General features: G+C 42.4%; 1 protein-coding gene across 1 annotated transcript in view; it reads right to left on the reverse strand.

Moving 5' to 3' along the window:
- Positions 1–16,801, reverse strand: part of LOC126262661 (neuronal acetylcholine receptor subunit alpha-10-like) — a 243,878-nt gene that overhangs the window by 187,558 nt on the left and 39,519 nt on the right. The gene's annotated exons all lie outside the window — the stretch shown is intronic.

The following is a 16,801-nucleotide window of genomic DNA, read 5'->3' on the forward strand; positions in this document are numbered from 1 at the left end:
CTACACTCCATACAAATACTTTGAGAAACGACTTCCTGACACTTAAATCAATACTCGATGTTAACAAGTTTCTCTTCTTCAGAAACGCTTTCCTTGCCATTGCCAGTCTACATTTTATATCCTCTCTACTTCGACCATCATCAGTTATTTTGCTCCCCAAATATCAAAACTCCTTTACTACTTTAAGTGTCTCATTTCCTAATCTAATTCCCTCAGCATCATCCGATTTAATTCGACTACATTCCATTATCCTCGTTTTGCTTTTGTTGATGTTCATCTTATATCCTCCTTTCAAGACACCGTCCATTCCGTTCAACTGCTCTTCCAAGTCCATTGCTGTCTCTGACAGAATTACGATGTCATCGGCGAACCTCAAAGTTTTTATTTCTTCTCCATGGATTTTAATACCTACTCCAAACTTTTCTTTTGTTTCCTTTACTGCTTGCTCAATATACAGATTGAATAGCATCGGGGAGAGGCTTCAACACTGTCTCACTCCCTTCCCAACCATTGCTTCACTTTCATGCCCCTCGATTCTTATAACTGCCATCTGGTTTCTGTAGAAATTGTAAATACCCTTTCGATCCCTGTATTTTACCCCTGCCACCTTCAGAATTTGAAAGAGAGTATTCCAGTCAACATTTTCAAAAGCTTTCTCTAAGTCTACAAATGCTAGAAACGTTCTTTTGCGTTTCCTTAATCTTTCTTCTGAGATAAGTCGTAGGGTCAGTATTGCCTCACGTGTTCCAACATTTCTACGGAATCCACAACGAAGAAGCAATATACTTCAAATATAAGGCTTGTCCAGAAAGTAAGTTCCGATCAGTCGCGAAATGGAAACTACATTGAAAATCAGGAATGTTTTATTTGCGACAGTTGGCTCCACCTTCCAGCTACTTCTCTACATAGTCACCGCTCCAGCTAAGACATCTGTCGCACAGTTATACCAACTTTCCAATAACCTCGTCATAGAAGATAGCCGCCTGTGCTTCCCGCCAATTCTTTGCGGTCGTCTGTAGCTCGTTGTCTGTGCGAAAATGTTGTCTTCGTAGCCAGTAGTTGATGTGAGCAGAGATGAAACACAGAGGGAGCCAATTACCGGCTGTAGTGCAGGTGATCAAACACTGAGGCGAAGCGCCTTCGCATCGCTCCTGTCGCTTGTTAGGACGATATCGTTATAGGCATGACTCATGGACAGATGTCACCAGCTGACATGGACCTGAGTTACAGAGCTGCACGTAGTTGTACTAGTAGGCGGCAGAGGTCAGCAGTTGACGGACAGTGCTAGCAGTCGTAGTCAAAACAATGTTGTAAAGTTATGTTTGACTAATATTTAATGTATTTGCATAATTATAATTGTTTTATATGTGTAGTAATTAGCAGTGTGAGTGTTGTATGAGTGAAGAAGAACAGAAGTAAATGAATATTGTTTTGTTTATTCACGAAGTACCAGTTAAACTATACAGGGGATTTACTATAATTAAATGTGCAGTCAGTTTATGGTACTAATAAATCATGAGTAAAACACAAATTAATCGGTAATTTCGGAAGGAGTAATTTTATATTTGATACTTTTCTAAATTTATTTATTTAGCAATTGCCATAGAAAGAAATGTTTTACTATGATTGGTCATTGAAGTAAAGCGCGGGTTAGCGCGGGATAATACTGCAACCTGATTTGCTGTTCGTGATATCAGCCAATCAGAAAAATGCAGGCTCGCGCCAATCTATGCTGGGAACAAAGCCTTTGGTGTGATCTAGAGGAGTAGGGGCTGAGGGTTCGAACTAGTAACATCTCATTGAAAGCAGCTCCGACGAAAGTACTGTAAAATCGCGGAAAAATGCTAATTACGAGTTCGCGAAGTAGTACAAAGTGTATTTAAGTGAACGGTATAGTGAAAGTCGTGTGGAATTTCGGACAGAACATCAAAATTATTGCTTTTGACTGTTAGTTAAAACCGCGTGGCGTGTTGTGTGATCTAAGACTGGAACAGGTATTACGTGTAGAGCAGAGCGCACAACATTTGAGCGAGCATTTTCATAACTAAACGTCCGGTGAACTCTATTAGCTTCGGTAACGGGTGTAAATACCATAAACTGGCTACGTGTGTGATTGTGGTGTGCGTGTGAACTTTACATCGTGTTGCCACTTATTACGGACTTCGCAGTATTAACTGTGATCTTTATCGTAAAAATACAGGTGAAAATTTACATTGCCAAGTTAAAACTTTTATTTCAGTAGCTAGCCACATCCCGTTTACCAGACAATTCTATGTATGTTGCGACCTGCAATAGACAGTAGTGGTCTAGTGTTTTCTACTACAGCTTTTAGCTAGACAAGTGAAAATTGCTGGACACTGACAGGACGGTAAAAAGTAACGTGCCGCGCCGCAACACTTCCCATCGAAAACTCTGCAGGAGCATTTTCACTGCCCCTGCAGATTGCGACCGAGAATTGTCACGAAGTAGGAACCGTACGACAGTTCAGTAATGTGAGCTGCATAACATCAGGCGAAATTCCTCACCAGGATCTCATACTTGGCGGCAGACACTATTTTCTCCGCATCTTTATGTGATCACCATGCACTCAGAACTGAAAAGAGCGAAGTGATGCAACCGACAGGGATACTAGAGACACTGTCGAACACGTATGTGCAAAGTTTCATTAGATTCCCACAGTGGTTTCCATTTCTTGATTGACCAGAACTTACTTTTCGAATATCCCTCGTATACAGCATCTATTGGACCTGATCGCAATCACTAAGCATGTCGTCATCCTTCCGATCCACGTTGGTAGACTGGTCTTCACGGTCACTGTACTTGCTCGCAGCCAACTGAGCGTTCTTCACGTCTTTAATGGAAGTTTAAAAGGACAGGACCCTCACTCCTTCCAAATAGGTACCAGCTTGGAGGTTTTATGGTGAACTGTTACATGAGAGCCCTCCTTAAATTTAGTTATGCCCTTCTTAGCTCCAAACGAGACACGCTTTTAATGAAAGGTCTGCTTGAATTATATATGACGGTAGTATCTGTTCCCGAAAGAACAGTCACCGTGGATGACCATACAGCTTTGCTAGAAATGAAATGATAATTAAATGGACACCCTAGCTGCAAACAGGCGTTCATGTACTTCATTGGGGACATGTTGAAAATGTGTGCCCCGACCGGGACTCGAACCCAGATCTCCTGCTTACATGGCAGACGCTCTATCCATCTGAGCCACCGCGGGCACAGAGGATAGTGCGTCTGCAGGGACTTATCCGTTGCACGCTCCCCGTGAGATCCACATTCTCAACATGTCCACACCACTACATTCGTAGTGCGCCTAATAGATGTTTTGCCCATCATACTCATTACTCGTGGCAGATTAATCTACCAAGTCCCGTACGAGTTCGGGCATACCATGTGCGTTCGTACAAGAAGGTCAAAGGCCGGGAAGCCATATTTTAACTATATATGACGGTAGTATCTGTTCCCGAAAGAACAGTTACCGTGGATGACCATATAGTTATGATATAGTTAAAATATGGCTTCCCGGACTTTGACCTTCTTGTGCGAACGCACATGGTATGCCCGAACTCGTACGGGACTTGGTAGATTAATCTGCCACGAGTAATGACTATGATGGGCAAAACATCTATTAGGCGCACTACGAATGTAGTGGTGTGGACATGTTGAGAATGTGGATCTCACGGGGAGCGTGCAAGGGATAAGTCCCTGCAGACGCACGATCCTCTGTGCCCGCGGTGGCTCAGATGGATAGAGCGTCTGCCATGTAAGCAGGAGATCCCGGGTTCGAGTCCCGGTCGGAGCACGCATTTTCAACATGTCCCCAATGAAGTACATGAACGCCTGTTTGCAGCTAGGGTGTCTATTTAACTATCATTTCATTTCTGCTTGAATTTCTCATTGTTTTCTCGAACTCAATGTCGCCCGCTGCCTTGTAGAGATTGTCCAAGGTAGGACCTTCATGCAACAATTATTATGCGACATGTTTTGTTAAAGACGACATCCAGTATCCTTCTGAGCAAATCTGTTCACGTTTGCCAGACATATTTGGATACAGGAAACACAAGCCAGTGAATGCTCGTTTGAGAAAAAGATTGCTTAGGTCCCATTTGCTAAACAACATTACTCTACAGGCACTGTTGCTTGTTGCGACTATCTTAATAGTATACTCACAAAGTTACTTTCGTGGTAGAGATCGTTTAAGGTAACGCCATTATGTGGAAAAGTACGTTTTAGCAACTCGTTACGTTATCGTCATGCCGATATCGAACGCTCACACACACTTCACTACTTAAGGGATTTAGTCTCACCGTCAGTGTATAGTTTCTGTAATGTGTAAATATTCAACCTATTGAAATGTACAATGTCGTAAACAGAGTGAAAGATAATCGGCATGAAGAAAATGTCTGGCATAGTTGGCAATTTGCTGATTATTTGCATACATCTTGAACATTCTTTGCTGATCCTGGTATTTTATCCTGTCACATACAGTTCTTCTGATTTCTTCATTGGCTTTTTCTGTCATCAAATCAAATATTGCATCGTCTGTTAGAAAGCACCGTATGAATAAGGTGAATCAAACGGTAATCTATGAAAGTTCTGTACGGGTTTCGAAGTAACGTTTTGTGGTTTATAGTATGGTATTCGGCCGACTGGTTTACAAGTGTAGCACTAACAATTAGATTATTCTAGAAGCCTACGTCGTGTGTTGCCTAAGCTCAAGACTTTGACGTATAGAACTGGAACTCGGGAGTAAATACTTTGTATTTCGTTTATATAATCAACTCAAACGATATAGCAGCAACTTAAGTCCACGGCAGCTGTTCAAAATGACGACCGTCCTCCACGCTTTGAGATATTCCTGATTTATTTATTTAATCGTATGGCTAGGGCCGCCATCGGGCAAGCCGTTCGGCAGGTGCCGGTCTTTCAATTTAACGCCACTTCGGCGACCTGCAGTCGATGAGGATGATAGGATGATGATGATGATGATTATGACAGCACAACAACCAGTCCCTGGGCGGAGAAAATTCCCCGATTCCGCCGGGAATCAAACCCGGGCTGAGAGGATTGACAATCCGTCACGCTGACCATTCAGCTACCGGAGGCTGACAGATGTTCCTGATGTACGAGTATGATGTACAGTGAGACACACAGCTGCGATCCAGCCACTCAGCACCTCATCACTCCGTGATATTTCTGGTCACGTCACACATACTTCAGTTTCTTGTGGGATAAGAGGCGGACGTTTTTCAGTAAAGGAGCACCCCACCAGAAATTTTTCTTGTAAACAGTTACAGAAAGACTATGATGATAAATTAAGAGGACAAGAGGAAAGTTATCACTTGTCGGTACTTATGTACCCGCATTGGAATCGCACTGGGTTGCATATACGCTGTAGCAACGCTGTCAAACGGAAAGTTTTTGATAGCTCATTATATGTAAAACAATTATATAAACATTTAAATTTTCGAAACAACTGGCATTGCTACCAGGAGTCCGCCGAACATTTCCGATCATTTACGAGGGAGAAACCTTGCCGTTTTTGAAGCTAACCTGTGCACAGTTCAGTCAGAGTTGAGTCGGCACCCGGGTGTGTTACCGCCGCGCTAGGTTAGAATTGCGTCTCCAAGCTCCGATTCATGTACTTTCCCTATGAACTGATTCATCGATAACGCGTGTAGCGGCACGGGCTGCACACAATGTGCACTATTTGTAGTCGTATCCGCAAAGAGTCGCACGTTATTGAGGTTAGTGAGACCTGAAATGGCATCTCTGATCTTTAATTTCGTTAATAGGTTAGATCCGCTGTAGAGCTACCAGCCATACATTCCTGTGTCGTTTTCCAGTCGTGATTCCAGTTGTACGGGCGAGAAGAAAGAATATCGTATATTTCTATTTGGATTTCCTACATTTGTAGAAATGAGATGCGGAGACAATGCTGATTATGGGACATGACCTCCACTTCAAATAGAACGATAATGATATCTGATGTGCAGCTGCGCAATGAAGTTAATGTGGAAGTGGCGTAGTGCACGGACTTGGTTTAAATGGCTCTGAGCACTATGGGACTCAACTTCTGAGGTCATCAGTCCCCTAGACTTACAACTACTTAAACCTAACTAACCTAAGGACATCACACACATCCATGCCCGAGGCAGGATTCGAACCTGCGACCGTAGCGGTCGCGCGGTTCCAGACTGTTAACGCCTAGAACCGCTCGGCCACTCCGGACGGCACACGGACGTGTTGGAACCACATACTCCCGCAGACGACAAGATGTACAGCCTTCAACCAATCTAACAACACACGTGACTGAGCACTTAGTAACATGTGCTGTACGAACGGTTTTGCAGCAAGTTACATCATACTAGCTGATGTGGTACAATTCTAACTAACTGTTTGAAAATCGTTGCTGCTGATGTGATACGAGCGTGATATAAGAAATCTAAACACTCCATACGCGACTACTGCGGCAATTGAAAACACCTCTATTGTTGAGGGAGACACCATAAGTCCCGGCCGGTGTGGCTGTGCGGTTCTAGGCGCTTCAGTCTGGAACCGCGTGACCGCTACGGTCGCAGGTTCGAATCCTGCCTCGGGCATGGATGTGTGTGATGTCCTTAGGTTAGTTAGGTTTAAGTCGTTCAAGTTCTAGGGGACTGATGACCACAGATGTTAAGTCCCATAGTGCTCAGAATCAAGACACCATAAGTAAATAATATAAACGGTAGGAAGTTCAGTACTGGGCGGGAGCTGATTTGTGGGTTAAAAACCATTAACCTCATTTATTTCATTCGTCATTTAGTATAGGAGTGTCATGGTTGTCGCCTGCGTCGTCTCCATACCGTATACTTCGAAGTGTGCGTTTCAAGGGCCCCTTGGCGTGCACATAATGATGAATATTCTTCAAAACAGTCAAACACCTCCGCCTCATATTCCACTGCATGTACAGCTTTTTTATACAGAATCTTAACCACCTCAACGTTGGTTTCTTGTATGTTTCTATCCCCTGCGATAAATTGCTTTCAATTAGGATGAAACCTGTCGTGAAACTTAGATCCGTTCAGCTCTGGGCACTACGGTACACCCTGTAACAGTGGAGCTTAGACTCCTGTCTGCAATGTAACGAAAAGTGCTCCACCTGTTGCCGCTATCGGTAAACTCCACCGTGGCCACACCCCAGTAGATTGCGTATTGGTTTTCAAAGCAGTGCCACCGATAGGACGTTATTTGTAATGAAATATAAGCCGTCTGGAAACAACAGTGTGACACACTCAGTTCATTCAAGATACAGTTAAGTCCTTACATGTACAACTCCAATCATTTTTTCCTCATCTCAAAATACTCAGATTAGTACCCTGTAGTGGACAGTGATGTGCTATCGAACACATTTTAGGCTTTCCCTTCTAGCCAATTCTGTAACAGAAGTTTAATCATTTTCTAATCCATTCTTAAATTGCAACATTCTCTTTCTGTGCGCTTTAGTCTTTTTCTGGAGTTACAAATGTTACTATGGAAAGAAAATTTTTTCCAAATGTGAAAAAATGGTCATATAGGGCAGAAAACGTGTTCTATTGTAATTGAAAAGTGTTGCAGTCGAGAAAAAACTGTCAACACTGTATTTAGCAGACTATTTATTGCATTATTACTCTACAATAGGCTAATATTCAGTAAGTGAAACCATATTAAGTAGAAACATTAGCTAAAAATCAGATTTAAAAACATTTTGAAACAACAGCTACTGGATACCAACACAAATTTCCATTTTCAAGAAAGGTTAAATCGTTCAAACATTAAAGAAACTCAGTTCATTTGCAAATATCACGTGTTCCATGTTAGAATACTTTTCTTCTGTTTCAAGATACAAGATGGCGCACAAGCGACGAAGTAGGGCTTAACCGTCAACAAGTTTTACAGCTAGTTTTAAAAATTAACAGTGTCTGCCAAATAGCTTCAGTATATTGTACAACACTTGTATGGGCTGAATTCAAAATATTTCCAAATACTGCGCTAAACATATCACGAAGACACAAAAAACGAAACGAAATTAAGGGTAGCGTCTTTTTAACCAAGCCATTGCTTAAGTTTTGAGTAAAGGTCTTCAGCAAGTCGGCTATGGTGCCCGAAGACTTCCGGCATAGGAAGTCACCTTCGTTCTGCCAGTGCCCTTGTTGGGCAGGAAAGAGGAAAAGACCGAGGTTCAGGACATTCGCTTGGACTTGGTGTGGCAAACCACCTGTTAAAGGCCGAAGAATCAGCAGTGACCAACGGCATGAAGATGCAAAAGGCAATGGAAAACTGCACTAAAGACACACAATGTGTGTCCGCAGCACACGTAATTGAAAAAGTATCATGATGATGTCCCCTTTGCCAACAGATTACAGACTAGTCACCCACTCGGATCTTCGGCACGAGACTGCCAAGGGGGAGGTGAGAGCAAGATCGCACAACCAACGACAGTGTAACTCGGAGCTCTGAATGTCAGAAGTTTGAACGTAGTAGGATAGTATGAAAATCCGAAAAACGAATGCAACGGATCAATGTAGATATAGTGGTGGTCGGTGGAGTGAAATGGAAAGACGAGTAAAGGGTGATATTAACAGCTACAGAAAACAATATAACGGATCTAACATTCGATGTTGTTGTTGTTGTGGTCTTCAGTCCTGAGACTGGTTTGATGCAGCTCTCCATGCTACTCTATCCTGTGCAAGCTTCTTCATCTCCCAGTACCTACTGCAACCTACATCCTTCTGAATCTGCTTAGTGTATTCATCTCTTGCTCTCCCTCTACGATTTTTACCCTCCACGCTGCCCTCCAATGCTACATTTGTGATCCCCAGATGCCTCAGAACATGTCCTACCAACCGATCCCTTCTTCTAGTCAAGTTGTGCCACAAACTTCTCTTCTCCCCAAACCTATTCAATACTTCCTCATTAGTTATGTGGTCTACCCACCCATCTAGTCTTCAGCATTCTTCTGTCGCACCACATTTCGAAAGCTTCTATTCTCTTCTTGTCCAAACTATTTACCGTCCATGTTTCACTTCCATACATGGCTACACTCCATACAAATACTTTCAGAAATGACTTCCTGACACTTAAATCTATACTCGATGTTAACAAATTACTCTTCTTCAGAAACGCTTTCCTTGCCATTGCCAGTCTACATTTTATATCCTCTCTACTTCGCCCATCATCAGTTATTTTGCTCCCCAAACAGCAAAACTCCTTTACTACTTTGTCTCATTTCCTAATCTAATACCCTCAACATCACCCGACTTAATTCGACTACATTCCATTATGCTCGTTTTGGTTTTGTTGATGTTCATCTTATATCCTCCCTTCAAGACACCATCCATTCCGTTCAACTGCTCTTCCAAGTCCTTTGCTGTCTCTGACAGAATTACAATGTCATCGGCGAACCTCAACGTTTTTATTTCTTCTCCATGGATTTTAATACCTACTCCGAATTTTTCTTTTGTTTCCTTTACTGCTTGCTCAATACACAGATTTAATAACATCGGGGAGAGGCTACGCTGTCTTACTCCCTTCGCAACCACTGCTTCCCTTTCATGTCCCTCGACTCTTATAACTGCCATCTGGTTTCTGTACAAATTGTAAATAGCCTTTCGCTCCCTGTATTTTACCCCTGCCACCTTTAGAATTTGAAATAGAGTATTCCAGTCAACATTGTCAAAAGCTTTCTCTAAGTCTACAAATGCTAGAAACGTAGGTTTGCCTTTCCTTAATCTATCTTCTAAGATAATTCGTAGGGTCAGTATTGCCTCACGTGTTCCAACATTTCTACGGAATCCAAACTGATCTTCCCCGAGGTCGGCTTCTACAAGTTTTTCCATTCGTCTGTAAAGAATTCGTGTTAGTATTTTGCAGCTGTGGCTTATTAAACTGATTGTTCGGTAATTTTCACATCTGTCAACACCTGCTTTCTTTGGGATTGGAATTATTATATTCTTCTTGAAGTCTGAGGGTATTTCGCCTGCTTCATACATCTTGCTCACCAGATGGTAGAGTTTTGTCAGGACTGGCTCTCCCAAGGCCGTCAGTAGTTCCAATGGAATGTTGTCTACCCCGGGGGCCTTGTTTCGACTCAGGTCTTTCAGTGCTCTGTCAAACTCTTCACGCAGTATGTATCTCCCATTTCATCTTCATCTACATCCTCTTCCATTTCCATAATATCGTCCTCAAGTACATCGCCCTTGTATAGACCCGCTATATACTCCTTCCACCTTTCTGCTTTCCCGTCTTTGCTTAGAACTGGGTTTCCATCTGAGCTCTAGATGTTCATACAAGTGGTTCTCTTATCTCCAAAGGCCTCTTTAATTTTCCTGTAGGCAGTGTCTATCTTACCCCTAGTGAGATAAGCCTCTACATCCTTACATTTGTCCTCTAGCCATCCCTGCTTAGCCTTTTTTTTATATTTTCTCCTTTCATCAGTTAAATTCAATATTTCTTCTGTTACCCAAGGATTTCTACTAGCCCTCGTCTTTTTACCTACTTGATCCTCTGCTGCCTTCACTACTTCATCCCTCAAAGCTACCCATTCTTCTTCTACTGTATTTCTTTCCCCCATTCCTGTCAATTGTTCCCTTATGCTCTCCCTGAAACTCTGTACAACCTCTGGTTCTTTCAGTTTATCGAGGTCCCATCTCCTTAAATTCCCACCTTTTTGCAGTTTCTTCAGTTTTAATCTACAGGTCATAACCAATAGATTGTGGTCAGAGTCCACATCTGCCCCTGGAATTGTCTTACAATTTAAAACCTTTTTTCCTAAATCTCTGTCTTACCATTATATAATCTATCTGATACCTTTTAGTATCTCCAGGGTTCTTCCATGTATACAACCTTCTATCATGATTCTTAAACCAAGTGTTAGCTATGATTAAGTTGTGCTCTGTGCAAAATTCTACCAGGCAGCTTCCTCTTTCATTTCTTAGCCCCAATCCATATTCACCTACTACGTTTCCTTCTCTCCCTTTTCCTACACTCGAATTCCAATCACCCATTACTATTAAATTTTCGTCTCCCTTCACTATCTGAATAATTTCTTTTATTTCATCATACATTTCTTCAATTTCTTCGTCATCTGCAGAGCTAGTTGGCATATAAACTTGTACTACTGTAGTAGGTGTGGGCTTCGTATCTATCTTGGCCACAATAATGCGTTCACTATGCTGTTTGTAGTAGCTTACCCACACTCCTATTTTTTTGTTCATGATTAAACCTACACCTGCATTACCCCTATTTGCTTTTGTATTTATAACCCTGTAATCACCTGACCAAAAGTCTTGTTCCTCCTGCCACCGAACTTCACTAATTCCCACTATATCTAACTTTAACCTATCCATTTCCCTTTTAAAATTTTCTAACCTACCTGCCCGATTAAGGGATCTGACATTCCACGCTCCGATCCGTAGAATGCCAGTTTTCTTTCTCCTGATAACGACATCCTCTTGAGTAGTCCCCGCCCGGAGATCCGAATGGGGGACTATTTTACCTCCGGAATATTTTACCCAAGAGGACGCCATCATCATTTAATCATACAGTAAAGCTGCATGCCCTCGGGAAAAATTACGGCTGTAGTTTCCCCTTGCTTTCAGCCGTTCACAGTAGCAGCACAGCAAGGCCGTTTTGGTTATTGTTACAAGGCCAGATCAGTCAACCATCCAGACTGTTGCCCTTGCAACTACTGAAAAGGCTGCTGCCTGTCTTCAGGAACCACACGTTTGTCTGGCCTCTCAACAGATACCCCTCCGTTGTGGTTGTACCTACGGTACGGCTATCTGTATCGCTGAGGAACGCAAGCCTCCCACCAACGGCAAGGTCCATGGTTCATGTGGTTCGATATGAATAGGAATTGGGATGGAGGTGACCTACCGTGAACAGTTCAGTGATAGGGTTGTCTCATCACATTCGACAGCAATCCAAACGATAGATCAAGAATATATGCCACCGTCATATGCAGAATTTGAGGCGACAGAGAAAATATATGAGGATATTGATCTAGTGGTTCAGTATGTTAAGAGAGGTGACAACCTAATAATCATGGGGATTCGTACACAGTTGTAACGGAAGGAATAGAAGAAAGGGTGACGGGCGAATATGGTATTGGCAGTAGGAACAATGGAGAAGAAAGACTGATAGAGTTCTGCAATAAATTTCAGACGGTAATAAATACTCTGTTCAAGAAACAAAAGAGGAGGAAATTTACTTGGAAAAGACACGGAGACGCTGGAAGATTCCAGCTGGACTACGTCATGGTAAGACAGAGATTCGAAAATCTGATATTTGATTGTGAGGCATACCCAGGAGCACGTATAGACTCAGTTCACAATTTAATAGTGATAAAGAGTAGTCTGAAACTTAAGAGAAGCGTCCAGTAAAATAGTGTCGAAAGAAGTGAAATACCGAGGAACGATGAGACACGCTTGAACTTCGCTAGCAAGGAGACGGCACGACCGTGGGGTCCGGGATTTGTCCGAAATTCTGTGTGGTGAAAGAGGACCCCTAACACCTCACGTGGTTAAAATATTAGGACGCACTACTCGGAAAATCCCGAGAAAAATCGATCCAGAGTTTCTTAGGTGCCTTATGAGTATAAAATGTTAGTCCATTACCGAGCCGCCCTCTGGCCTATATGGTTAGCGGTCGGACCCTTACGCCAGAGGTCTCGGGTTCGATTCCTCCTCCGGCACTTTTTTTTCCTGCTGTTGCTTGCAAAATTGCAGCGCATTGTTACAGGAGAATCGTCAAATTAATTCCCGGGAAGACTGTATAAAAATTCATTCTATTATTCACCATTAGTTATCGTCACCAATATTCCAAGACATGATTCAATATGCCTGGTTTGCCTCAAAATTATCAGAAACTCAAAACATTTTCGTAAATGTTAATGAGGCAGATTTATTGCAAACGCCCTGTGATTGTAGAAAATCAGCTTTTATATGTTGTGCAAGATGTCGCAAAAACTATTGCTTTGTTTGTTTTCACGGTAATTACCACTGCGGTTCTTGTTTATTATTATTATATGTATAAAGACTGAATGTTTCCCAATCAGAATTTGTTATTCTGATTAAAAACCCAGTGATTCTCTGTATATACTTTACAATGAAAAATGGAAAACCCACCGCCATGAATTGTGTTGTTGGACAAAACGAAAATAATTTTTATTCAATAATGTAACTAATTTGTTAAAGATAATGTAGATTTGGCAAACTTTCTGAATAATTGGTGGAATAACAACAGAAAATGAAACAGAAGAAGAAAGTGCCAGAGGAGGAATGGAACCCGAGACCTCTGGGGTAATAATCCAAGCCCTAAACATCTAGGCCAGACAGTGGCTCGGCAATGGACTATCATTTTATACTCATAAGACACCTAAGAAACTTTGGATCGATTTTTCCCGGAATTTTCCACGTGAGGTGTTAGGGGTCCTCTTTCATCACACAAAATTTCGGACAAATCCCGGACCCCAAGCTCGTCCCGTCTCCTTGTAAGTATGTGAATGTTGCGATAAGGAAAACCAGACTAGGTAATTCAGTTGAAGTGGAGTAGACATCCCTAAAAGAGCAATCACAGATGTTGGATAGTCAAACGTAAGCGCAAGAAAGTTAACTGAAAACTTTCGGTAGCAGAGAAATACTTCAGTTGCTCGAGGAAAGAAGGAGATGTAAAAAACGTTCTGGGTAAGACAGGAATATAGCAATACAATTCCCTTAGGAGTGAAATAAACAGGAAGTGCATCCCAGTCAAGGCGAAAAAGCTGCAGGAAAAATGTGAAGGAATCGGAAAGAAACGACAGTCGGGAGGACTGACTCAGAATGTAGAAAGTCAAGACAAACGTCACTGAAATTAAAAGTAAGAGTGATAACATTAAGAGCGCAATGGGAATTCCACTGTTAAGCGCAGAGTAGAGCGCGGATGGGCGGAAAGAGTCTACGACGAGGAGGACTTGTCCATTGACGTCATAGAGGAAGAAATTGGAGTCGATATACAGGGTGTTACAAAAAGGTGCGGCCAAACTTTCGGGAAACACTCCTCACACACAAAGAAAGAAAATATGTTACGCAGACATGTGTCCGGAAACGCGTACTTTCCATGTTAGAGCTCATTTTATTACTTCTCTTCAAATCACATTAATTATGGAATGGAAACACACAGCAACAGAACGTACCGGCGTGACTTCAAACACTTTGTTACAGGAAATGTTCAAAATGTCCTCCGTTAGCGAGGATACATGCATCCACCCTCCGTCGCAAGGAATCCCTGATGCGCTGATGCAGCCCTGGAGAATGGCGTATTGTATCACAGCCGTCCAAAATACGAGTACGAAGAGTCTCTACATTTGGTACCGGGGTTGCGTAGACAAGAGCTTTAAAATGCCCCCATAAATGAAAGTGAAGAGGGTTGATGCCAGGAGAGCGTGGAGGCCATGGAATTGGTCCGCCTCTACCAATCCATCGGTCACCGAATCTGTTGCTGAGAAGCGTTCGAACTCTTCGACTGAAATGTGCAGGAGCTCCATCGTGCATGAACCACATGTTGTGTCGTACTTGTAAAGGCACATGTTCTAGCAGCACAGGTAGAGCATCCCGTATGAAATCATGATAACGTGTTCCATTCAGCGTAGGTAGAAGAACATGGGGCCCAATCAAGACATCACCAACAATGCCTGCCCAAACGTTCACAGAAAATCTGTGTTGATGACGTGATTGCACAATTGCGTGCGGATTCTCGTCAGCCCACACATGTTGATTGTGAAAATTTACAATTTGATCACGTTGGAATGAAGCTTCATCTGTAAAGAGAACATTTGCACTGAAATGAGGATTGACACATTTTTGGATGAACCATTCGCAGAAGTGTACCCCTGGAGGCCAGTCAGCTGCTGATAGTGCCTTCACACGCTGTACATGATCCGGAAACAACTGGTTCTGTCGTAGCACACTCCATACAGTGACGTGGTCAACGTTACCTTGTGCAGCAGGAACTTCTCCGACTCTGACATTAGGGTTATCGCCGACTGCACGAAGAATTGCCTCGTCCATTGCAAATGTCCTCGTCGTTCTAGGTCTTCCTCAGTCGCGAGTCATAGGCTGGAATGTTCCGTACTCCCTAAGACGCCGATCAATTGCTTCGAACGTCTTCCTGTCGGGACACCTTCGTTCTGGAAATCTGTCTCGATACAAACGTACCGCGCCACGGCTATTGCCCCGTGCTAAGCCATACATCAAATGGGCATCTGCCAACTCCGCATTTGTAAACATTACACTGACTGCTAAACCACGTTCGTGATGTACACTAACCTGTTGATGCTACGTACTGATGTGCTTGATGCTAGTACTGTAGAGCAAAGAGTCGCATGTCAACACAAGCACCGAAGTCAACATTACGTTCCTTCAATTGGGCCAACTGGCGGTGAATCGAAGAAGTACAGTACATACTGACGAAACTAAAATGAGCTCTAACATGGAAATTAAGCGTTTCTGGACACATGTCCACATAACATCTTTTCTTTATTTGTGTGTGAGGAATGTTTCCTGAAAGTTTGGCCGTACCTCTTTGTAACACCCTGTATAATAAATAGGGGATCCAGTATTAGAGTCAGTATTTAAAAGTGCTCTGGAAGATCTGGGACGAATAAGGCTGAAAGGATAGACAACCATCCATTAGAATTTCTATACTCTTTGAGAGAAGTGGTAACCAAATGACTATTCAAGTTGGCGTGTAGAGTCTACGAGACTGGTGTCGTACCGTCAGACTTTCAGAAAAAGATCATCCACACAATTTCGTAAATAGCAAAGCGTGCTTCTAAAAAGGTTCAAATGGCTCTAAGCACTATGGGACTTAACATCTGAGGTCATCAGTCCCCTAGAGCTTAGAACTTCTTAAACCTAACTAACCTAAGGACATCACACACATCCATGCCCGAGATAGGATTCGAACCTGCGACCGTAGCAGCAGCGCGGTTCCGAACTGAAGCGCCTAGAACCGCTAGGCCACATCGGCCGCCTTTTGTTTGTCCTTTTTGTTGATGAATGTTTTCCTTCACTGGGGACTTTTATTTCTTGCTTACAATCGTTCACTTACGTCGAATTGACGGCGCTGAAATCTCAAATAAAAGAGTCAAAACAAAGCAAAGTAACTAATAAGAAATTTGGTTTGAAGGAGATTACCCTTCAACGACCTATTTCATGAAACCAAGACAAAAAATTGCTTACAAATTATAACTTGAGTAAGTCCGAACAAATAAAACAAAGATATTCATTATTCGATGGTTGGCAAAAATTGCGATAAAATTGACCGAAGAGTTTAATTATATTACGTCTAACTATTACTAAAGGAGATTAACTAAGAAGCACTGATTCATATATTCTTTTTAAACCATTAATACTACAAACTAACCGCCTACAGCAAAGACAGAAAAAGCAGAGGAAATCAGATTTACTTTCATAAAAACAAATATTTAAAAAAAATCATATGGCTCTGAGCACTATGGGACTTAACATCAGAAGTCATCAGTCGCCTATACTTAGAACTACTTAAACCTAACTAACCTAAAGACATCACACACATCCATGCCCGAGGCAGGATTCGAACCTGCGACCGTAGCAGCAGCGCGGTTCCGGACTGAGGCGCCTAGAACCACTCAGCCACAACGGCCGGCAAATATTAAAAGAAAAACGTTATAGGTAGCAAGTTATATCACTGACTTGGCCTGTAGCTTAATCTCTGAAAAGATGGAAAGGTTACAGGAATTCGTTTTTCGCAC

The sequence above is a fragment of the Schistocerca nitens genome, chromosome 6 (assembly GCF_023898315.1).
Source record: "Schistocerca nitens isolate TAMUIC-IGC-003100 chromosome 6, iqSchNite1.1, whole genome shotgun sequence".
Lineage (NCBI taxonomy): Eukaryota > Metazoa > Arthropoda > Insecta > Orthoptera > Acrididae > Schistocerca > Schistocerca nitens.